Raw genomic sequence first — 23,881 nt, 5'->3', positions numbered from 1 at the left:
CTTTTATAGATAATCATGTTATCCATTATCACTTTTCTAGACTACGCATGTCTTTAACAAAATATTCAAACATCATAGTTACATGGTCTTACTCTTGTTTCATTGTATTTAAGTGGCCTCACTATGGCCTTCCTCCCCCACTTGGGGCGAATGTCCCGAATTTCGACAAAAGTCTTGAATTTTGGCAACTTTAGGGACATATGTCTCCTATCTCTATCCCTTATATATATATGTTCGACTATTAGCAAGATTTAAGTCACCATGGTATTAATCTCATAAGTTCTCTTCTCTTATTTAGCCACACGGGCTTGAGATTCCAATTCCTCATGTCAATATCCATTAGGAGTGTAATATCACTTCGTACACTTCTGGATTTTTATAAAGTTCATAGTAGAGGGGTCTTCTCACCGTGGGTTCAATTGACTCTCCTTTCATAACTTCTTGTCTCCTAGGAGAGACTTGTACTCTCATCATTAATCTCCTGGTCATGTCTCCCATATATCACGTGCTTATACAACGAATTTTCTTTCACACATTAGAATCATTTACATACCTCTCACACTACCCACATGTGCTATTCAAGCTTACATATTACTTATCAATTCAATGTTTCTTTAGAGGTGGTAATCATTTTTAATACTTTTCTCGAATAAATTATGCTCATAGTACAATGTACTTATCCTATATGCCCATACCATAAGTTCAACAAGATACATCTGCCATCTCCTTAATATTGATGCCTTTTCCCAATTGTCATGCCATATGACAACATTACTTGAAATAGACAAACAAGTGTTTAAAGGTACCTTGAATCTCAACGCACGAGTTAGAAAACAATCTTATAGTCAAGCTTTATCGCAACGATCCGGAGTGTTGAAGAAGGGTAACATTCCTAAATATCCGTGTAGCCTCCAACTTAGAGATGTGGTCGACAACATACCGATAAGAAGGACTCTACTAGACACGGCTTCGAGACATCCTAGGACATTTTAAAACCTTAGGCTCTGATACCAAGTTTGTCACGCCCCAAAATCCGAGGAGCGTGACCGGCACTCAACCGAGTAAACCCAACTGAGCAAGTCTGTTAGTTTTCATACTACCCAAATTCGTCTTTGAATAAAGAGGAATGTACACCATTAATCAAATTCTATAAACATGTCATTAACAAGTCCATTTCATTTCCATTAACAACTTCGTTCACAATTTTTAAGATATTACAGGTTTTATACATTATTGCCAAACATCAATATTTCTACTTTAATTCCAATACCCGACACTACCCACAACATGTCTGCGGAGCCTCTAAATACAACTTAAGAATAATATGGAAATGTCGGCAACAAGGCTCCGGCTATACCTCAAATACAAAGTACATGATAAACAAATGAAACAGGACCCCGAAACGAAGTGGGGCTCACCAAGTCAGCTAAAAGGATGATGCGGCGCTAGCTGCGACCAACCTTGCCTGCTATAGAAACACCTACATCCATTTAAAGACGTAGCGCCCCCGATAAAAGGGACGTTAGTGCCATCGAATAGCACTAGTATGTATAACTAAATACCATCTCGTTAGAAAGAACAACCATACAAGGACAAAGAAATCATAAAGATTCAACAAAAGCTTTAAACAATCACTACATCATCAAATAAAAGGAATCACATAGCTTTCACATAATTTGCATAGCTTTAGTTTGGCACTTTTAATATTGTTCATCATCATTCACAATTCCACCACTTTCTTGAGCAGAATCCGATCACGGCCTGATCAGCTAAGCTATCTTACAAGACGTTACGCTTATTTCAGTCTCACTTTCCAGTTTCAATTATCATTGCATTACCACCATGTGTGTATAACATGGCGTCTGATCACGGTCCGATCAGCTAAGCCGTCTTACAAGACGTTACCCTTTTTCGTTACCCATCTCACTTCAATCTTTGGTTTCACATGTATTAGTTCACTGGCACTTGGGGCCACAATTATCACATCATACTTGGCACTAGGCCATATTTCATAACTCTCATTCCACATCACTTTCACTTTCAACATCAAACTTGCAATTTAAGATAATGGGCACATATAAGAGCAATTCAAGTTATAAGTATAGAGAGGAACTCTCATGATTCGGCATAATAATCACAATTTAACTTGACTTTAAATCTAGGTAATTTATCATATAGTTCATGTTCTTCACATATCCCCAATTACCAAGAATAGCACATTGAACACATTCAGACACACCTTTCACATATATTCTTGCAACACCAAATCTTTTGAAATAACAAATACTACATAATTCAAATTCCAGAAATACAACATATGCAGGGACACCATGGGAGCTCAATTTCTAAGAAGAGGGGGTTTTATCAATACATACCTTGTTTGAATTTTCCTTAAGTTACTACGACGTTCCGTAAATTCTAGCAATCCCAATCTACTTTGAGACATAACAAAATTGAACACAAATTAGGAAGGTATTCGTGGTTTCAGCTCATTTGAGCATTTTATCAAATACTAGTTGAGCATCTTGATTTCAAATCTCTTTTACAAGATTTCCTTCATTCCTCAACCCAATCATTACTTATTATGTTCAACAATCTTCCCACAAACCTAATTTGTACATGCATGTATACATAATACTATTACACCCAAGAATCATACCTTAATAACCCATCTCACAATCTCTACAACACCAACACAACCTAGGTTAGGCACCTATGGCTTCCAATCACCATCCCATGAGTTACAATACTTAATTCATACTCATATTTCCATAATAACTACAGATATGCAAGTCTAAGGGTAATAAGAATCTTGAGAATCCCCACTTGTAGTATTCTTGATCAATTTAGGGATTTGAATGGGAATCAATGGATTTTCAAGATCAATCCTTGTTAATATAAGTGTTTAGGAGTAGTAATCAACTTAAAATACTCCAAAAACATTATCTTGGATCATAGGAGGGAATTATGGGATGGATTCCCCTTGATAGAGCAAGCCCTAGCTCAAAAGAATGACTTAGAGACTCTTCATACCTGGTCTAGGGGTATTTATAGGGCTTCTAGGCGCGCGATCGCGGTCAAACTGCACCCGGGACGCAGTGGCCGCGCTCGTACCTCGCTCAGGCCGTGCTTGGAGGCAGAAACTTTCAGTTTTCCCGCGGCCGCGCCGCGGACGCGCGTCTGACACAGGCCCGGTAAAATAGTCATATCTTTCTGTATACACCTCCAAATGACAAACGGTTTGATTAGTTGGAAACTAGACTCAAAGAGCTTTAATTTGATAGGTTTTTCATTGCACAACACCTTATATAAATGGAGATATGCTTATCCAAAGTGAGGTTTAGTGCGTACTCATTTACAACTTTAGTCTATTATGAAATTTTCCAACTTGGCTTAGACTTAGGCCTCTCCTTAGACCCCAAATCACTTATAATATGACTTATACGCTTATTAACATATCCAATTGATATCCATTATATCATGAATCCTCATTTGCACGCGAGATAAAATAATTAGCCTACCTTGGCACCACGAAATCTTAAATTACTTAGCAAAATTTTCAGGGGCTTTACATTGATTCTTTTTTTCTTTTTCTTTTGATGGAGTTACTAAGAAAGACTGCTCCACGTTCGAATTCGTAGGATTATGAAATATTTTATTTGGTATGACCGAACCATAAGGCTGCCTACGTATCTTGTGGTGACAAGAATCAGGTCAAATGTAGTTCAAAAAGATACTTTTTGTTGTTGCTATTTTTCTTTTCCTTTTTCTTTTTTTCTTTTTTTTCTTTTTCCCTCCTTTTTTTTCTTTTTCTCTTTTTTCATTTTTTATTTTTTCTTTATCTCTATTTTTCTTTTCTTTTTTGAATTTTCCTTTTGGAATGAACTTTCTAAGATAAACCTATGGGACATGAATTCTTTTTTATTTTGTATAACTCTAACTTGATTCCAAAAGAGTGGAGGTCAAATAAATCAGTACAGGCTCAAAAGGGGTACCAAAGGGTATAAAGTGTTTGGATATCTGAAAAAGGGCCTCCCAACCCCTGAAAATGCCAAGTACGACACATGCAACTTGAAATGAAAACGGAAGAGCACCGAACATTTTTTTACAGCTTCAACATTGATATCACTGATATGCTTTCCACCCTTTTTTTACTGCCTTGTCAAGTACAGAACTCTCATTGGGTGATTTCTTCTTCACGATGGATACCCTCTGTCTGTTTGGAGCAAACTCCCTTGAATTTGTCTTGTAAATTGAGGTGCACTTGAACTCAAAATTGCTCGCTTCAAATTGTATGGGATGCACTCTCCTTTAATGAATTCTTGTCATCCTATTAACTTCCCAAATTATCTGCCCTAATTTCACACAGTATGGGCTTCAAATGATCTCAAAATGTCGAAATCTGTACTTATTTCCCTCAAGTGTCCCTATCATTTTTAAAATTGTTTCATCGTTTCATGACTAAACTAGTTTTTAAGACCAGGTTGCGAATTACACGTGCATGTCATGTCACTAGAGTCAACAGGAATAAAACTATAAAGAAAAAGAGAACTAAACAAAAATTACTAGAAATAACAGAAAATAGAAAATTGCATTAGACAGACAGTGAAACGGTTCGAACAACAAATCAACCAAACTAAACTGGGGTTATAATCCTGGAACAAACCTACATAACATTAAACGAGTTACTACGACTAATTGAGCTAGGAAAAATAAAAGGATAGAAGGGTTTGAGTCTTAAGACAATATCCAGATTACAACCCTGAAATAACCCAGACAACAGAAATGATAACAAAATAAACCACCAGAAACTCCTCCCTGACTAGCCAAGAAAGGAGCATCTTTCCAATCACCAAGCTCAACATCTTAGTCACTGAGTTCTTCATCAACAGTACTAGGACCTTCACATGTCTTCATCGTATTGTCCTTAGAAAATTGCTTTTGGGTCCCTTTTGCCGGCTCGTTCTTAGGATCAACTTCCGAAACCAAGAGTGATAGCGCTGAAAGCTTTGCGGCCAGTGGCCTTTTGAGGATCTCAAAAGAATTCTAATATTCTTTTTCAATACAAATCATACCCACCATATGCGTCTCATTATGAACAGGCGATGGACTTTGGCTAGTGTCTACTGCATTTGAATTTTGCACGACAATGTCACCTGCATTAATAAGCTTCTGAACTTCTCTTTTCAGATGCCAACACTTTTGCGTGTTGTGACCCAGGGCATTAGAGCAATATGCACACCTTTGAGAATAATCAAAATTCTTTGGACGAGGGTTTGACATTTTTATCTGAACCGGTTTTAGCATGTCCAGTTGCCTCAATTTTTGGAATAAACTGGCATATGATTCTCCAATAGGAGTGAAAGTCTTTTCTTTTTTCTATTGCCTTTTGATTTTGTACTCTTTCCTCAGTTGGAACCTTTTGCAGGTAGGTGGTTGAGATGTTTGAGGAGGCGGGTAAGATATTTGCAAAAATAGTGCAGGCCATCGCGGGTCCTATGGATGTGGAGCATATAGTGGTGCTTTGTGGACGGAGTACAGGGAAGGTGATGTACGACTTTGGGGGTTTTGTGGAGAGAATTAGAATTGGGGAGGATTACAAGGATATCCATGGGGTCGGTATCGAGGTTGAAAGCGTTGAGCAGGAATGCCCACCGGATCTTGTCGTTGGCGCGGCTCAACAAAATCTTTTCTATTTCTCTTTCTTTTAGCCAAACTTACTGAGATGTTCTGAATGTCTTCTGTAGTATCTTTCAATGCCGAATAACTCATGATTTTGCCTGACTTGATTCCCTCTTCTACCACCTCCCCTATTTTTACCACATTATTGAAAGGTTTACCCAAGGTCGGGATCAAATGACTGAAGTAGGTGGGCCCCTGGGATTGTAGGAAAAGCTCAACCATTTCTTCTTCACCAATCGGGGGACTGACTCGAGCAGCATGTTCCCTCCATCTGAGCTCAAACTCCCTAAAGCTTTCCTCCGATTTCTTTTCCATCTTAGATAGGGAGGAGGGGTCTGGGGTAATTTCTATATTGTATTGAAAGTGTCAAACAAAATCTTGAGACATGTCATGCCATGTATGTCACTTACTGACATCTTGACGTGTATGTCATTCTAAGGCTGCCCCAGTCAAGCTCTCACTGAAATATGTCATCAACAAATCATCTTTCCTGTTAGCACTTCTCATTTCACTGCAATAACCCCTCAGATAGGCCACTGGATCTCCACGCCCATCATACAAGTTATACTTTGGCATTTTAAACCCCGCGGGCAGATGAACATCAGGGAACATACACAAGTCATTGTAAAACATGTTAATGTGATTTCCCATCCCTTACATGCTCCTTAAGGACTCTTCTATACCTTTCAGCTTCCTGGATATCTCATCTCGCCCTTCTTTTCCTGTGAATTTTTCATTTTCAACATAAGGCTCATTCCGAGCGTTCTGATTGTATAAGTCAGGAACCTTGTGGGCAACCTCTGAGGGGTAATATTGGAAATCATAAGCTTTGAGTGGGTGTTCATTGTTGGATATATGAAGGGAAGATTGTTGAGAAGTTGTGATTATGGGGATAGTGGATATGACAGGAGGGCAATTTTGGGAAAAGGTAATTGCAGGACGAGTGATGGAGCTACTAGGTTGGTTGGGAAAGCTGTGATAAGCGGGTGGATCTGGAGGGTATGGGGGATCATCTGGCACCATGACCGGAGTTTGGGTAAGGGTAGCATCTAAGAAGCTAGGTGGTGGCGGGGGTGGTGCCTTCCCAGTCATCCAAGCCTAATACATGTTTGTCATGTGTTTTCTTAACATCCTTACCTCTTCAACCAACCCGTTGCCCTGTTCAACCAATTGCTTTTGGGCACCAGTATCAACCGACCCAATTCCGTTGCCGTCTGCCATTGCCTTTCGACCTTATGTTGTAGAGAAGAGTTACCACTTTAAGAACTACAAACCAACCACCCTTCTGCTATAATGAAGATAACAAAAGGAATAAAATGAAGTCATCACGTTAGTGTTAGAGCATTTAACATAAGATAATCTCACATTATGTGCAATGCACTTAGTCACAATTAATGGTTCAAGAATGACTTCGAGGGTCACAAGGCCACTTGACATCATCCCAATTTGTCCATTTGAATGTTCTCTTTTCTTTTCTTTTCTAGCACTTCTTGGCTTACTCATTTTCCTTCCCTTTTTTTTTTTCTAATTATCACTTTTTTCTTTCCGCTCATTTCTCACATCCCATAATTTCATCTTTTCTTTTATCTTTTTTTTTCTTCTTTTGTTTTAAACTAAAAAAATGATTCGATCAAACCCTATGTAGGTTGCCTATGTATCATGACGCCGCATGAATCAGATCTTATCGTAGTTCGGGAAAATCGGGAATAAAGTAAACAAACTAACGTTCTCAGTTTCTATTTCTTTTTTTTTCTTTTTACCTTAATGACTACTCTAATGGGAAAAGAAAAATAAAAGAAGCAAATTCTTTTTTTTAATTTTCTAGACTTAATATTTTATAACCTATTATAAATTCAAGCTTAATGAGCATATTTGTTTTCTCTCCTTTTTTTATTTTTGAAACAAATACTATATGGGAAATTATTAAGGAAAAACCCCAAGAAGAGAAAAATATTTTTTGATTGTTTTTTTAGGAAGGAAATCTAAAGAATAAACCAAAGAAAATATTTTGAATTTTCATTTGATATCCCTGAAGAAGTATTTCGAAATGATAAATGAACAAGATAAAAAAATATTTTTGGATTTCAGTTTTTGATTACCTAAGGAAGAAACTTTAAATATAAATAAAAGATAAAGTATGTTTTTTTTCTTTTATGTACAATATCCTAAAGTTCTAATGAAAATAAAAAGAATTTTTTTTTATTTTTCATTAATTTCCCAAAGAAGAACCTCAAAAGAAAATTGTTTTTGGATTTTTGGAATTAATACCTTAAAGAAAACTTTTTAAAGAGGTGCTAAAAGAAAATTCTTTTTTTTTTTTTTGAATTTTTAGTCTTAATGTACTAAAGCAGATATTAAAGCAATTTTTATTTTGAGTTCTAGATATTAATTTCCTAAGAAAAACCACAAAAGAATTTTTTGAACATCTAGAGTTAGTATTCTAAAGAAAACATCTAACAGAAATATAAAACGCAAATTTTTTTTTTTTTTTTGGATTTTTGAGTTTTAAAACATTTTTTCAAATACAAAATAGAAAGTACAATAACAAAAGACTCGACATTACTGTACAAAACTAGAAAAAAAAGATGACATAAAATGAAAAACGGACTCAAAACATAACAAAATAAAAAAAATATCTTTAAGCTATTCCTGAATGAGCGATCCTAACTAGATGGTCCCGGGGTGTCTGTCGTGCTCAAACTCCGATAAATAGACCCACACCTGTATTAGAAAATTAAGATCAAATAAAGTTAAGGACCTAAACTCTTTTTGGATTTTCTTTTACCTCTTTTTTTTCGAAAAATGATGAAAAAGTGCAAAATCCTTTTTTTTATTGAATTTTTCATGTTTTTTTTTTTGTCTTTTTCTTAACAAAACGTGACAGAAAAAATAATTGTGCCCTACTTGCTTTATTTTCACAATTCACCCTCTTTTCTTCCTCATTTACCCTCAGTCATCATTGGTCCACCAAATGACCCTTTTACCCTGGAAGAAATGTAGTATGTAGCACATAGGATGCATCAGGATGGTCTTTTATTTTTGGGTACACCTGTCATAGACGGACCAACCCTTGTATTGAGTCCTCAAAGTCAAATGCACGTGATTCAAACAAATGTTCCTACTAGGGATCCGGCATGAGGCTGTGTTTTTCTAGGTTTTAAAACCTGGAGTTGTGTTCTTGACCTGGCTTACCCGAGCGGACAACTCGAGCCAAAGAGGGGGCAACGTACCGGGAGCACTGAAGTTTATCCAGCCTTGTTGCTGGCCTAGCCTTGTTCTATTTGGTATAACTCCTACAGAAAAAGCGGGTCGCCCGAACATGTGCACCATTTTTAGAAGACTTAGAGAGGTGGCATAAGAAGACAGTTATGTACAATTCAAATAATATCAAAGTGGTAAACAGACAACAGTTAGCACAAAACGTTCACAAAATACAGTAATATCAACAATAAATAAAGCTAAGTAAAAATAATATTAACAAGCTCGAATTCTTGAACCTGAATTAGAGATTCTGGGTAGTTGTCTCCTACAGAGTCGCCAGAGTTGTCACACCTCCTCTTTATCACCCCGAGAGGAGGTACTAGGGAGTTTTTTCCAATTTAAGTGACAATCGAAACGGGATCATTTATATTAAATTCAGAGTCGCCACTTGGGATAATTTATGGTATCCCAAGTCACAGGTTTAAAATTCCGAATTAAGGAAGTTGACTCTATTTACGGTCCACGAACACAGAAATTCGGGTAAGGAATTTTGTTAACCTAAGAGAAGGTGTTAGGCATTCCCGAGTTCCGTGGTTCTAGCACGGTCGCTTTGATCATACTTGGCTTATTAAAATTGTTTAACTACTGATTTTAGAACCTATGTGCATTTGCCTCTTTTAATTAAGAAATTATCTTTAAACAAGTCACGCGTACGTTTACCCATTTGTTTGGCGCGTCAAAAATCATGTCATGTGAACGTGTCCACAAGTAATAACGCTTTATTATTTTTATGAAAGTTTGGCCAAAGTTGCGCGAACGCATGCTCCGGTTTTGTTTTTAGAATCAAAATTACGTCACGCGAACGTGTACGCAACTACGATGGTATTTTAGATGTGCCTAAAGCAAACTACGAACATTTGTCATTTTTATATCTAGGTTATGAAATTAATACGAGGGTCATGTATGATTAAATCATGGATGGCATACTTCGGACTATATAAACTAAATTTAAATTAGCGACCTATTAAAACAATTTTATTATTAAGAAAGTTTGATCGATGTTGCGCGAACGCATACTCCGAATTAGTTTGTAGAATCTTAATTATGTCACGCGAACGTGTACACAATCACAAAAGAACTTATTAATCATTATTAAGATTGTTGCGCCTAATTTAGTCATTAGAAACATTTCAATTCAATCATCCACACAAACATATAAAATAGATAACCAAGCAAAGAAGAACAAAGATAATCCAAAGTAAGTGAAATACGAAAGTTACGAACAATAAAATAAGAGAACATATGACCAGAACTAACATGTATTTTGAAGGAGAAGGATATTCTTCTTTTTTTTTTTTTTAAACTAATCACTACGAAAGAACCTTTAAAATACGATTAAGGAAGAGCAATGTAATGCTGGGTATTCCATTTTGAGAGCTTTAAACTATTTGATAAGAGCAAATTCACAATTGAGAAATAAAACCAAGTTTAACTCCATGAACGAAACAGACTCCATGGCACTTAATTTGAACTCAAGATTTCACTGATTGTCCATCAACTTTCAAGCAAAGCACAATTTACTCATCACTCTTAATGAGGCCAAATAAACTTTTTGAATACATTCTTCACATGGAATTAGACTAGACAAGTATAGGAAGGAATAAAATCTTACCCAAACACATGCTCCTAAATAGTCGAGCAACTGGTTCTCATCACAACAATACTACGACAAGAAGGGATCCAAACAATTTGAACAGTAATTCATTCGGGAACGAACAATCAGCAACGAATTTTAGCACACCCCAACTACGAATTTAAAATTGATTGATTGAATTTTAAGAAAAGACAGGAGTAAAATCTGACCTCAGATCTGAAATCCAATACGAAAATTGAAACAATTTCGAGCAAAGAATCGCAACCAAGACTCAACGAAGGACCTCGACTCTCCAACGATGACTGAAGTTGACAACTACTGCTGCTGGAATCTCATATTAGATCCCAAAATCGGCACAAATCGAAGATGGCGCCAGCAACCTCGATGAATCTCGACCAACAATTGATGAGATATCACCGAAAATAAAATCCCACGAACAAAAGATTGACTGAAGGGCTGAAATTCGTGAAGCTGTTATTTGGTGGTTATTTCAGATGCGTTCATGGTGTTCAACAACAGCTGATTGCTGGCTGGAATTGGAGGAGGTCATCACCGGCAAGATGAAGAAGAAGAAAGTGGTCAGCGGCGGCGATGGTTGGTGTCTGGTCGCTGCTGCCCTTCGTTGAAGAAGATGGGTTTCCTTGGTTTATTGTTGAGGAAGAAGCATAACGGATCCTTAAGGGTCTTAGGTTTAGGTTACTTTTTCCATGAAGGAGATGAAACCCAAGGTTTTTGGACTCTCAAGCAGATGAACGAAAATCTGATGGGATCGTCCTTTTTCTCAAAAATGGCGGATTGGATTTTTAGGCATCTAGGTCTTGTGCTAGCTCTAGGTTTTGGATTTTAGGTATTTTAGGCTCATCTGCTGGTTATATAGAAAGAGTTTTTAGGTTAAGGAGTTATGGATTTGGTATTATTGGGCCAAAGAATAAAAAAAATGGACTACAAGATTAAAATGGGATAAACCAACCCAAAACTAACTCTTCCTTCTAAATATACAATTTATAATATAAAACTAATTTTAATTAATTAAACTTAAATTACATTAAAACACGAAACTATATTTGTGTTTTCAAGATTATATAAAAATAAAAATAAGGTACTATTTTTTGTATTTTTTTTAGATTTACGAAAGTATATAAACTAAAAGCAACTAAAAATAAGAAATATTTTTGTAATTTTCATTTTGTGATAAAATAAAGTAAAAGGGTCAAAACTATTTAAAATAATTTTTGTGACGACCCGGCCGGTTGTCTTAAGAATTAACTCTCTGATCCCCTATTAACTGCTTTCCCAAAGTTTATTTCTGCTATTTCGATTTGCCGGGATGTTCGATTTTGAGTTTCGGAGAGTTTTGGGACACTTTGTCCCTAAATGAGAGCTTAAGTGTTGGAAAAGTTAACCGTAGTCAGAACAGTGTGAAGACGGCCTCGGAATGGAAATCTGATGGTTTCGTTAGCTCCGTTGGGTGATTTCAGGGTTAGAGCGTATTCGGATTGTGTTTTGGAGGTCCGCAGCTAATTTAGGCTTGAAATGCCGAAAGTTGAATTTTTGAAGTTTTCGGTCCGATAGTGAGATTTTTATCCGAGGGTCGGAATGGAATTCCGGAGGGTGGAGTAGCTCTGTAGTGTTGAATGTGACGTGTGTGCAAAAATTCAGGTCATTCAGACACGTTGTGATAGACTTTTTGATCGAAAGCGTATTTTGAGGAAATTTGGAGTTCTTAGGCTTAAATCCTTGGTTAATTCGAGGTTTTGATGTTGTTTTAAGTGTTTTAAGGATTGGTACAAGTTTGAGTAAGGTATTAGGTGATGTTTTTGCTTTTGGTTGAGGTCCCGAGGGCCTCGGGATGATTTCGGATGGTTAACGAGAAGTTTGAGAAAATGTTGCAGTTGCTGTATTTTTTTGCTGCTTCTGGTTTCTTCGCATCTGTGGTTTAGGGACAGCAGGTGTGGCGCCGCGGAAGCGGCTAAGGGGCCGCAGAAGAGGATTTTGGTCTTCTCTTTAGGAACCGCAGAAACGGTACCGCATCTACGGATTGGGAGTCGCAGATGCGGAAGCTGGCTCTTTAAGTGAAAGCCGCAGATGCGATATTTGTTCCGCAAAAGCGGGACCGTAGATGCCGTCCCTTGACTGCAGATGTGGAAACTGCTGGGCATTATATTAAAAGGGGTTCCGCGACTTGGGGGTTTATTTCCACCATTTCTAATCGTTTTTGGAGCTCTTTGAAGGGGATAAAAGAAGGATTCGAGGGGAATCGCTTGGAGGTAACATCCTTGACTTCATAACTCGTTTCTATGTGATTATAGACTTAATTAGTGATGAAAAACTTGGGAAAAATGGGTAATTAGGGCTTGAGTTTAAGAGACCTTTAAATGAAGATTTGAGGGGTCATTTGGACTCTGAATTCAGTGTTCTTATTATGTACAGACTCATGCGAGTACGAGATTTTTGAAAATGTAAATTTCACCCGATTTCGAGACGTGGTCCCGAGGGGCATTTTGGTCTTTTTACATAATTTCGCGTATTAGCTTAGACTTTAATTGTAGAATCAGTTACTTGAAGTGTTACTTACATTATGCAATTGAATTGAATAGATTTTGGTCATTTGGAGTCAAAACCTCGTGGCAAAGACGTGGTGCCGGGTTGATTTTGAGATGGTTCGAGGTAAGTGGCTTGTCTAACCTTGTGTGGGGGACCTTTCCCTTAGGATATGACATATATAATAATTGAGATGCCTTGTACGTGAGGTGATGAGTGCGTACTTGATCTAATTGTTGAAAATCCAGTTTTTACTTTAACTATTTCAATTGAGTTCCTTTTTCCTGCTTATTTCCACTTGCGAATTTAGCCTGTTGTTAGTTTAGAAAAACATGTTTAGTTGACTTAATTGTCTGTTTGCTTAAACTGCCTTAATTGCATTACGTGAAGTATGTTAGGCTAGAATTAACTGTTTACTTGGTACGAAATTAGCATTTGGTTGAGTATTCTTGTGTTGTTTCTGTGTGTTTTAATTTGGGACTACGGGACAGCATCCCGGGAGATCCCCTATACGTATTTATGGTTTGGACTGAGGTACGGGATACCAAGAGATCCCTAGCATATATTGAGGATACCAGAGATCCTCGGGATACCAAGAGATCCCGAGCATATATTGAGGATACCAAGAGATCATCGGGATACCAAGAGGTCCCTAGCATATATTAAGGATACCAAGATATCCTCGGGATGCCAAGAGATTCCTGGCACGCATATTGAGGATACCATGAGATCCTCGGGATACCAAGAGATCCCTATCATATATTGAGGATACCAAGAGATCCTCGGAATACCAAGAGATCCCTGGCATGTATATTGAGGATACCAAGAGATCCTCGAGATACCAAGACATCCCCCGGTTATCATCCTTGCTATGAGTGGTCTTTCCTTGTGGTTGCCTTTATCTCTGTTTCCATTATTATACTCTTATTATCCTGTATAGATTCTTACTGTAGATTCCCAATTTTACTGTTTATCTTATCTTGTCATCTTATTATTTATTTAGTCTTAGTAGGGCCCTGACCTTCCTCGTCACTACCCGACCGAGGTTAGGCTTGGCACTTACTGAGTACCGTTGTGGTGTACTCATGCCTCGTCACAGTTTATGAGCATGTACATCACTTTGTCTCAAGCAGGGTTGCTTCCCCTTGCTGCAGCTACGTCCCAGGCTGGGTCTCACCGCCCGTACTCCTGAGCAGTGAGTGCATGTAGAGCAGGTCCCTGAGATTATCCCTGTGCCATCTACAGTGTCAGTTCAGCCCGAGGATAGGGCAACGGCTTCCGAGGATGAGCAGTTCAGGCTTGAGAGGTTCAAGAAGTACAAGCCTCCTGTATTCAGTGGTCTAGCATCGGAGGATGCTCTGGGATTTCTTGATGAGTGTTACCGCATTCTTCATACCATGGGTATCTCAGGATCGACCGGGGTTTCTTTCACTACCTTCAAGCTTCGAGGAGCCGCCTATGAGTGGCAGCGCACCTATGAGTTAGACAGTCTAGATGAGGCTGCTTCACTGACTTAGGCTTAGTTTTCAGATTTGTTCCCGAGGGAGTATGTTCCTCAGAGCCTCAGGAATGCATGGCACGTAGAGTTTGAGCATTTGTGCGAGGGTGGTATGACTGTTTCAGAATATGCTGTATGTTACACCATTTTGATAGGCATGCACTAGCCTTGGTTTCTACTGTTCGCGAGAGGGTTTGCCGGTTTATTGAGGGGCTTATTCCTTGCATCAGATCTAGCATGGCTCGTGAGTTGGAGATAGATATTTCTTATCAGTAGGTGGTGAGCATTTCTAGGAGGATTGAGGGTATGCATGCTAGGAAGAGAGAGGACAGGGAGGCCAAGAGGTCTCGAGAGTCGGGCCATTATTCTTGTGCCCGTGCCCCAGCTGCAGGTCGTCATGGTAGGGGTTATATGAGTCGCCCTGTTCATTCAGCTCTTCCAACAGCCAGTAGTGCTCCAGCTCCTCCTAGGCTTTAGAAGCCTTATTACGCACCTCCGGTTTCTAGCGCGCCTCCTCTGCGGGGTGCTTTTAGAGGTCAGTCTAGCAGACCTAGCCCTAGCCAGTCGCAGCTACCACATCCTCCCAGAGCTTGTTTTGAGCGTGATGACACACACCACGTGGTGAGGGATTGCCCTAGACTTGGGAGGAGTGCACCTCCACAGACTTCTCAGCCACAACGTGCCCCGCAGAGTTCTCAAGCTATGATGATAGCTCCAGTTTCTACTCTACCTGCTCAACCAGCTAGAGGTGGAGGTCGAGAAGGTAGAGGTCACCCTCGAGGGGGAGGCCAAGCCAGATACTATGCCCTTCCTGCCCATACCGAGGTTGTTACCTCCGATTCTATTATCATATGTATTATATTGGTTTGCCACAGAGATACATCGGTTCTATTCGATCTAGGCTCTACTTACTCTTATGTATCTTCTTATTTTGCTCCGCATTTGGGTGTATCTCGGGATTCTTTGAGTTCCCCTATTTATGTTTCTACTCCTGCGGGAAATTCTCTTGTTGTGGACCACGTTTATTAATCGTGTTTGGTTGCTCTTAGTGGTTTTGGGACCAGAGCCGATCTATTGTTACTCAGCATGGTTGATTTTGATATTATCTTGGGCATGGACTGGTTGTCGCCCCATTATGCTATACTTGATTGTCACACGAAAATCGTAACGCTGGCTATGCCAGGTGTACCGCGTGTTGAGTGGAGGGTTACTTTAGATCACACTCCCAGTAGAGTTATTTCTTTCCTTAAGGCTCAACGTATGGTTGAGAAGGGGTATGACGCGTATTTAGCCTATGTGAGAAATGTCAGTATTGATACCCCTTCAGTTGATTCAGTCCTAGTAGTACGGGACTATCCCGATGTGTTCCCAACTGATCTTTCAAGCATGCCGCCTGATAAAGATATTGATTTTGGCATTGATCTGTTATCGGGCACTCAGCCCATTTCTACCCTTCGTATCGTATGGCTCCTCCTGAGTTGAAGGAGTTGAAAGATCAGTTGAATGAATTGCTTGATAAGTGTTTTATTCGGCCCAGTGTTTCACTCTGGGGTGCTCCTATCTTTTTTGTGAAGAAAAAGGATGGTTCTATGCCTATGTGTATTGATTACCGCCAACTGAACAAGGTTATAGTAAAGAACCGTTATCCTTTGCCTCGTATTGATGATCTGTTTGACCAGCTTCAGGGCGCACGAGTATTTTCTAAGATTGATTTGTGCTCAGGTTACCATCAGTTGAAGATTTGAGAGCCGGACATACTGAAGACTGCTTTTAGGACTCGGAATGGTCATTACGAGTTCCTTGTCATGTCATTTGGGCTGACCAATGCCCCAGCAGCCTTTATGCATTTGATGCACAGTGTGTTCCAGCCGTATCTTGACTCATTTGTCATTGTCTTTATTGAAGATATCCTGGTGTATTCCCGGAGTCAGGAAGATCATGAGCAGCACCTGAGGACCGTGCTTCAGAGTTTGATAGAGAAGAAGTTATATGCTAAGTTCTCGAAATGTGAGTTTTGGTTGGATTCAGTGGCATTCTTAGGCCACGTGGTATCGAATGAGGGTATTTAGGTGGATCCGAAGAAGATAGAGGTTGTGCAAAGTTGGCCCAGACCATCCTCAGCTATAGAGATCCACTTGGTTTGGCAGGTTACTACCGTCGTTTTGTGAGGGGTTTTCATCGAATGCAGCCCCTATGACCAGGTTGACCCAGAAGGGTGCTTCGTTCCAGTGGACGGACGAGTGTGAGGCGAGCTTTCAGAAGCTCAAGACAGCTTTGACCACAACCCCAACTTTGATATTGCCTACATGTTCAGGGTCTTATACGGTCTATTGTGATGCCTCGAGGAATGGCCTCAGAGCGGTGTTGATGTAGGCCGGTGGGGTGATTGCCTACGCGTCCAGACAATTGAAGATATATGAGAAGAACTACCCAGTTCATGACCTTGAGTTAGCTGCCATTGTTCAAGCCCTGAAGATTTGGCGCCATTACTTATACGGTGTGCCTTGTGAGATTTATACTGACCATTGGAGCTTGTAGCACCTGTTCAAGCAAAAGGATCTAAATTTGCACTAGAGGAGGTGGTTAGAGTTGTTGAATGACTATGACATCACTATTTTGTATCACCCGGGCAAGGCCAATATGGTGGCTGATGCTTTGAGTCATCGGGCGGAAAGTTTGGGGAGTTTGGCTTATTTACCAGCACCGGAGAGGCCTATGGTGATGGATATTCAGGCCTTAGCCAGCTAGTTTGTGAGATTGGATCTTTCGAAGCCCAGTCGGGTTCTAGCTTGCGTAGTTTCTCGGTCTTCCTTATTTGATAGTATCAGGGAGAGGCAGTATGATGACCCTCATTTGCTTGTCCTCAAGGACAAGGTTCAGCACGGTGATGCCAGAGATGTGGTAGCATTTAGATGGCACCATATGAGGCTTTATATGGTAGGCAATGTAGGTCTCCGGTGGGTTGGTTTGAGCCGGGTGAGGCCAGATTATTGGGCACAGATTTGGTTCAGAATGCTTTGGAGAAGGTGAAGGTGATTCACGACACACTCTGTATAGCCCAGTCCAGATAGAAGAGTTACGCGGATCGGAAGGTTCGTGATGTTTCCTATATGGTCGGAGAGCGGGTTCTGCTTCGGGTTTCGCCTATGAAGGGCGTTATGAGATTTGGGAAGAAAGAAAAGTTGAGTCCGAGGTTTATTGGCCCTTTTGATATATTGAGGCGTGTTGGGGAGGTTGCTTATGAGCTTGCCTTACCTCCCAGCTTGGCAGGGGTTCATCCGGTATTTCATGTTTCGATGCTCCGGAGGTATCACGGTGATCTGTCACACGTGTTGGATTTCAATTCAGTCCAGTTGGACAAGGATATATCCTATGTTGAGGAGCCGGTGGCAATATTGGACAGGCAGGTCAGAAAGTTGAGGTCAAAGAACATTGCATCAGTGAAGGTTCAGTGGCGGGGTCAGCCAGTCGAGGAGGTGAGCTGGGAGAGCGAGCAGGATATGTGCAGCTGTTACCCGCATCTTTTCACTATTTCAGGTATGTCTCTATGCTCGTTCGAGGACGAATAAATGTTTAAGTGTAGGAGGATGTGACGACCTGGCTGGTCATCTTAAGAATTAACGCCCCGATCCCCTATTAATTGCTTTCCCTAAGTTTATTTCAGCTATTTCGATTTGCCGGGATGTTCGGTTTTGAGTTTCGGAGAGTTTTGGGACACTTAGTCCCTAAATGAGAGCTTAAGTATTGGAAAGTTGACCGTAGTCAGAACAGTGTGAAGACAGCCTCGGAATGGAAATTCGATAGTTTTATTACCTCCGTTGGGTGATTTCGGGGTTAGGAGCGTGTTTGGATTGTGTTTTGGAGGTCCGTAGCTAATTTAGGCTTGAAATGCCGAAAGTTGAATTTTTGAAGTTTCTGATCCCATAGTGAGATTTTTATCCGAGGGTCAGAATGGAATTCCGTAGGATGGATAGCTCTGTAGTGTTGAATGTGACGTGTGTGCAAAATTTCAGGTCATTCGGACGCGTTATGATAGACTTTTTGATCGAAAGCGTATTTTGAGGAAATTTGGAGTTCTTAGGCTTAAATCCTTGGTTAATTCGAGGTTTCGATGTTGTTTTAGGTGTTTTAAGGATTGGTACAAGTTTGAATAAGGTATTAGGTGATGTTTGTGCTTTTGGTTGAGGTCCCGGGGGCCTCGGGGTAATTTCGGATGGTTAATGAGAAGTTTGAGAAAATGTTGCAGCTACTGTATTTTTTTGCTGCTTCTGGTATTTTCGCATCTGCAGTTTGGGGATCGCAGGTGCGGCGCCGCAGAAGCGGATTTTGGTCTTTTCTTCAGGAACTGCATAAGCGGTGGAAATACCGCAAAAGCATTACCGCATTTGCGGATTGGGAGTCACAGATGCAGAAGCTGGCTCTTTAAGTGAAAGTCGCAGATGCGACATTTGCTCCGCAGATGCGGAAACTGCTGGGCACTATTTTAAAAGGAGTTCTGTGACTTGGGGGTTTATTTCCACCATTTCTAATCGTTTTTGGAGCTCTTTGAAGGGGATAGAAGAAGAATTCGAGGGGAATCGCTTAGAGGTAACATCTTTTACTTCATAACTCATTTCTATGTGATTACAGACCTAATTAGTGATGAAAAATTTGGGAAAAGTGGGTAATTAGGGCTTGAGTTTAAGAGACCTTTAAATAAGGATTTGAGAGGTCATTTGGACTCCGAATCCAGTGTTCTTGTTATGTATAGACTTGTGAGAGTATGAGGTTTCTGAAAATATAAATTTCACCCGATTCCAAGACGTGGGATTGAGGGGCATTTTGGTCATTTTACATAATTTTGCGTATTTGCCTAGACTTTAATTCTAGAATCAGTTACTTGAAGTGTTATTTACATTATGCAATTGAATTGAATAAATTTGGGTCATTTGGAATCGAGTACTCGTGGCAAAGACGTGGTGTCGGGTTGATTTTGAGCTGGTTCGAGGTAAGTGGCTTGTCTAACCTTGTGTGGAGACCTTCCCCTTAGGATATGACATATATGATAATTGAGATGCCTTTCACGTGAGGTGACGAGTGCGTACTTGAGCTTATTGTTGAAAATCCGATTTTTACTTTAAGTATTTCAATTGAGTTCCTTTTTCCTACTTATTTCCACGTGCGAATTTAGCTTGTTGTTAGATTAGAAAAGCATGTTTAGTTGACTTAATTGTCTGTTTGCTTAAACTGCCTTAATTGCATTACGTGAAGCATGTTAGGCTAGAATTAACTATTTACTTGGTACGAAATTAGCATTTAGTTGAGTATTCTTGTGTTGTTTCTGTGTGTTTTAATTTGGGACTACGGGACGACATCCCAGGAGATCCCCTGTACATATTTATGATTAGAACTGAGGTGCGAGATACCAAGAGACCCCTAGCATATATTGAGGTACCAAGAGATCCTCAGGATACCAAGAGATTCCTAGCATATATTGAGGATACCGAGAGATCCTCGGGATACCAAGAGATCCCTAGCATGTATATTGAGGATACCGAGAGATCCTCGGGATTGCAAGATGTCCCTAGCATATATTGAGGATACCAAGAGATCCTCAGGATACCAAAAGATCCCTGACACGCATATTGAGGATACCATGAGATCATCGGGATACCAAGAGATCCTCGGGATACCAAGAGATCCCTAGCACGTATATTAAGGATACCAAGAGATCCTGGGTATACTAAGATATCCCCCGGTTATCATCCTTGCGATGAATGGTCTTTCCTTGTGGTTGCCTTTATCTCTGTTTCCGTTATTGTACTCTTATTATCCTGTATAGATTCTTACTGTAGATTCTCAATTTTACTGCTTATCTTATCTTATCATCTTATTATTTATTTAATCTTAGTAGGGCCCTGACCTTTCTCGTCACTACCTGATCGAGGTTAGGCTTGGCACTTACTGAGTACCGCTGTGGTGTATTCATGCCCCTTCTACGCATGTTTTTCATATGCAGATCCAGGTACCGCTGCTCAGGCCTACCGTACTTGAGGGAGGTGACTGATTTAGAGACTCCGAGGTGCATCTGCCGCGTCCACAGACCAAGGAGTCCCTTTCCATTCCTGCCTTAGTATTTAGCCCTTTTTTTTTCTATTCTTGTTAGACATTCCGGAGTAAGAGCTATGTAGTATTTATCTTAGCTTGTGATTCGTGGGTTTCCGGGTCTTGGATTTAGATATTGATTTTTGAGACTTATATATGGTGTATGCCGAGCGGCACATTTAAACACTATTATTGTTTTATTTCTATTTTTAAATTGTTACTTTCGCAAGTTTGGTTATCTTTCGCAATTTAGGCTTACCTAGTCCTAGTGACTAGGTGCCGTCACGATGATTCACGGAGGGCGAACCAGGGTCGTGACAATTATAATAGACCTAAAACTATATATTTAAATACAAAAAATTGCAAAATCTTGGGGAGGGTCAAAATCACATGTCTACACACGAAAGAAAAGGTTAGGCTCTAAAAAGGCCAATGGCATCATCGCCAGTCCCGAGATGGTACCCAACCTTGAGGACCTCCACCAACGAAAAGGATAGGCTCTAAAAGGCCAACGGTATCATCGCTAGTCCCGAGGTGGTAACCCACCTCGAGGACCTCCATCAGAAAAAGGTTAGGCTCCAGGAAGCCAATAATACCTTCTCCAGTCCCAAGGTGGTACCCGACCTCGAGGACCTCCATCAGAAAAAGGTTAGGCTCCAAGAAGCCAATGACATCATTACAAGGCTTGAGGTGGTACCCAACCTCGGGGACTTTCGTCAACAAGGAGTTAGGCTCCAAGGAAATAAACACTTAAACTCCACCAGTATGGGCTTGGCCCTGGGTTACCATCTGAGTTCGGACAAACCCTCGTCCATGATCTATCTACAACACCTTAAGGCTATCTACACTAAGTTTAAAGCAAGTTTTCAGGTGGTCCAGATTTGAACGAACCTCCACTCGAGGACTGCCCTCGAAAGCTCAAAGGCAATCCCTATCCATGGGCCTCCGAGCAAATTTCCCCTCAAAGGTTACCGCGGAGCCTAAGCAATAAACCACGGTTTCAAGGCTTGAAGCGTTACTTTCATTCAACTGGAAGTAAAGGATCTGATGACCCGAGTTTATCGGTCCAATCCAGACTCGACCCAAGGAACAGCGAAGGGCTCCACGAGAAGCCATACTAATCAACAAAAAATCAGGAAAAAAACAGTCACATCTGGGCTCGATATTGGCACCAACCGATAAGGCCATACATTCAAAATTTCCATAAACATATATAAAAGGGAATACAGCAAGCATCGAAGACAAAATTGAAGAAACGTTTTTGTATTCAGAAAACACTTGATTATAGAAGCCCTCGAGGGGTCCTAACATATGATTACAAAAGCCCACGAAGGGTCCTTACACAGAAACAAATAATAGAAAAGGTACATATGTAATGAAAGACAAGAGCCTAATCTACTCCCAAAGGTGCATCCTCGGCGACAACTTCTTCGAGCATCATCTCTTCGGGCATGCATCCCCGGCGATAATATCTTCGACCGCCACCTCCTCTGGGGTTTCATCTCGGTCCTCCAGAATAGTATCTTCGAGGGTGAAGATGAAGAAGAGGAAAAGGAAAAGGCGAAGATGAAGAAGAGGAAAGTGACACAAAAGAAGCTGAAAAAAGAGACATAGCCCATCGAAGCCAGAGGTTGAAGATTCGGCGGGCGTCAATCCTACTGGCACGGCTACTCTAGGTCCACCTTCCGGACATTGTTTCATGTAAGTCTAATGGCCAGTGGTGCCATTTTATCCCTTGGAAAACCAAGGGGATGAAGTGTCACACCAGGCCAGGGTAGGAGAGTGAGCAGCGGTGTATAGTCCGAACGCTCTCCCGAGTAGCTTTGTAGAGTCCAAACGTCCTCCTAAGTTGGAAGAAGTTGGCCCCCTATCTCATCACCTCGAACCAACAACGATAGTAGTAACAACCGTAACAACAACAACAACAGCGACAAGACAGTATAATCTCGCTCGGCAAAGAAAAGCCCAGGCAAAAAGTCATAGCATGGCTTATGAGAACGCCGCCATAAGACCTTAAGGCCATAGACCTGAAACATGGTGGGTAGCAATGGAGGGGGATAGTGGGAAGAAAGGGATGGAAAGTTGTTAAAAGGCACTTCGATAAAAAGGTAGTACCGGAAGGCCCCCATTTATAGGGGTGATTGTGTGGCCAACAACGCCATCAATGCCGTTGAAAGACTAATTAGCAGGCGCAATTAATGCATCATTGGAAACTGGATCAACGACGATACGATCGCTTTAAAGAATAGGAATCAGCAGCACATTGAATGACGCTGAAAAGACAAGTCCATGGGATGTCCTGGTTATTGCGAAGGCTTACGTCATAAGTATGATATCATCAACGTGATATCATCTCAGGAAGTCCGAAGAGTTGGATGTCAAAATCGTTTCTTGTCGCTTATCTCTAAGAAATGCGGGGAATATCTGTATACGGTGAAATCAGAGGGTCCAATTCCTTGTCATCGAGGCACCTCAGAAGATCATCTCGAAGCCTCGAGGTTACAAGGCTATGATCGAGTTTCCTCCCTCGAGGTTCGTCGACGCCCGACCTTGGGATAATGTCGATCACAGCTATGGTAGAAATGGGGAGTTCCCAAGGTACACAGCTAGGACTAACATAGCCTAGTGGAATACCCTAGCCCTGAATCAAGGTGTCATTTAGCTGTCCCATCCCCTTATCTCTGTAATTAATTCATTTTGTACTATGTTGGGATTCCTTTCATATATAAAGGGGATCCTTATTATTTTAGCGAGGCCTGTTGCTTCAGTTGCTCAATACAAAATATACAAGAACATTCTTTTTGCTCTCTAACACATCCTCTTGATATTATTGCTTCCATTTATTATTTTCATTATTGTTATTCATTTATTGCTTATCATTGGCCATAAAGAGCCTTTGTTGATTTTATTATAATTGTTAGCCATACTTCGATCACCTTCGATAGCTCACAGCCAAACTCTGAAATCGACCTCGAGGCCCCGATTGTTAACCTATCGGTTTGATTATCACCTTACTCCTTACTCTTATCTCGTTTCTAAACCTCACACTTAGCATCAACTGCTTAACAACTAGCATAAAAATAGATCACGTATTTTTAGAGTCTCATAATCAAATTTAATTGTTATTACCATTTTCACGGTAAACATTAATACTTATAATACTACTCACTTTTAACACACTTTATGTACCATACTATCGTGGTCATGGGGAACCTTGTATG

At 40.3% G+C, this 23,881-nt stretch overlaps 1 long non-coding RNA gene across 1 annotated transcript; it reads right to left on the bottom strand.

Moving 5' to 3' along the window:
* Positions 1-8,488: 8,488 nt before the first annotated feature.
* Positions 8,489-11,399, bottom strand: LOC107790259 (uncharacterized). Its single transcript, XR_001648989.2, has 2 exons — positions 10,747-11,399; positions 8,489-8,975 (listed from the first exon to the last, which is right to left on the bottom strand). It is a non-coding gene; the product is annotated as an uncharacterized LOC107790259 (long non-coding RNA).
* Positions 11,400-23,881: the final 12,482 nt, after the last annotated feature.

Source organism: Nicotiana tabacum, chromosome 6 (assembly GCF_000715075.1).
Source record: "Nicotiana tabacum cultivar K326 chromosome 6, ASM71507v2, whole genome shotgun sequence".
NCBI lineage: Eukaryota > Viridiplantae > Streptophyta > Magnoliopsida > Solanales > Solanaceae > Nicotiana > Nicotiana tabacum.
Note: the sequence above shows the minus strand (reverse complement) of the source record. Positions and strands in the feature narration are given on the sequence as shown.